The sequence below is a fragment of the Rhea americana genome, unplaced genomic scaffold, assembly GCF_003343005.1.
Source record: "Rhea americana isolate MKP2758 unplaced genomic scaffold, rheAme1 scaffold_432, whole genome shotgun sequence".
In the NCBI taxonomy this organism is placed as follows: Eukaryota; Metazoa; Chordata; class Aves; order Rheiformes; family Rheidae; genus Rhea; species Rhea americana.
The window spans coordinates 335,434-337,152 of record NW_028186571.1 but is presented as its reverse complement, the minus strand read 5'-3'; positions in this window follow the sequence as shown (position 1 = coordinate 337,152).

The window sequence follows — 1,719 nt, the reverse complement described above, 5'->3', positions numbered from 1 at the left end:
GCGCGCCTTAAAGGGCAGGGCCGCGCCGCGCGTGTCGGCCGACACGGAGCCGCCGGCGCGCGGCCGCGCGCGCATCCGTGTATCCGCGTGCAAGCGCGCTTGTGTGCGTGCTGCATGTGCGGGTGTGCACATGCTTGCGTTCACGTGTGCAAGCATAAATGCAAGTGTGTAAACACGTATTTACATGTGTGCGTGCATGCATGGCGTGCGCGTCAGTGCTTGCACGTGTGTGCACGCACATGCATGTGTATGTGTGCATACGTGCGCATGCGTGTAGGCTTTAATGTGCGAGCACACATGCAGAGTGTGCACGCGTGTGCGTGCAGACATGCAGGGTGAGTGAGCGCATGTGTGCCTGTGGCTGCAGGGTGTGCATGTGTATGCATGCAGGATGTTAGTGTGTGCATGTAGGGTATAAGTGAGCATGTGTGTGCAACGTGTGAATGCATGTGTGTGCCTATGTCTGTGAATGTACAGTGGGTGAATGTGTCCTTGTGTGTGCTCAGGTGTGTTTGCATGGTGCAAGTGTCTCTGCGTGCACGTGTGCTTATAGAGTGCAAGTGTGCGCATATGTGTGCATGTACATGTAGGGTGTGAGTGTGTGTGTGTGTGTACACTCAGGCAAGGTGCAAGTGTGTGTTTGCATGCATGCAGGGTGTGACTGYGCATGCAGGCAGCATGTGAGCATGTGTGTGTTGTGCCTGCATGCTTACAGGCTGTGCATGCGTGTGCATGCAGTGCGTGTGGATGTGTGCACTGTGTGGATGGCTGTGGGCCTGCACACCTCCATTGCGCACACGTGTGTGCATGCACACCAGTGTGTGTGTGTGTGTATGTGTGTGTGTGTAGGAGAGCATGTGCATGCAGGGGTGTGCACACACTGCATGCCTGCTAGGGTGCATGCAGGTGCAGTGTACACATATGCGTGCAAGGGCTGGCGTGTGCAGGAGTGTGCATGCAGGGTGTACATGTGTGCATGTGGGGACATGTGTGTCTGTGCAGGGCACACGTGTGCACATGCATGCAGGGAGAAGAGGTGCGCAGCGTGCACGCGCCGGCGCTGTGCTGGGCGTGCGGGGCCTTCGTCCCCCCTGCCGCGGGCTCCCGCGCGCCTCTTACCCTTTCGCAACGTTACCGGAACACGTGCAAAACACCAATTCCAGGAAAGGTCAGCGCCGCGCATGAGTTCATCCGAGAGCAGGAAAAAAAAAACCCTTATTTCGATGAAATCTTCTGCGCAAGTTCCTCTTTCATCTTTCTGGGGGCATTTTCGGTTYGCCTGCGGCCGCTATCGCCAGGAAACTGCTGCGCGCTCGGCGGAGCGGGCGGCCGATAAGGCGCAGCGAGCCCGCGGCATCCTGCCGTGATTCCCCGCGCTCCCAAACGAGCCCTGCCCTGGGCACTTCGCCGCCGTCCGCGCGGCCCTTTCCAGCCTCGATTCCTAGAAACCCGGCGGCTCCCCCCCACCCCCCCSATGGATTTTGCCCTGGAAAAAGCCTGGGAGAGCCGGGATTGGCCCCAAAACCCAGGCGCGACCCGCCGGCGCGCCTTGGACGTGCCATCCCCGACACCGCGGCAGGCACCTCGCCGCGCCGCGCTGCCGCCGGGGACCCGCCGCGGCACCCGCGTGTGCGAGCAATAACCGCGGTCGCCGGGGCTTGGCGCTGGGTCTCCTCCGGCCGCCTCGCTTGGCACCTGTGGGCCAGGCTTCGCGGCCGC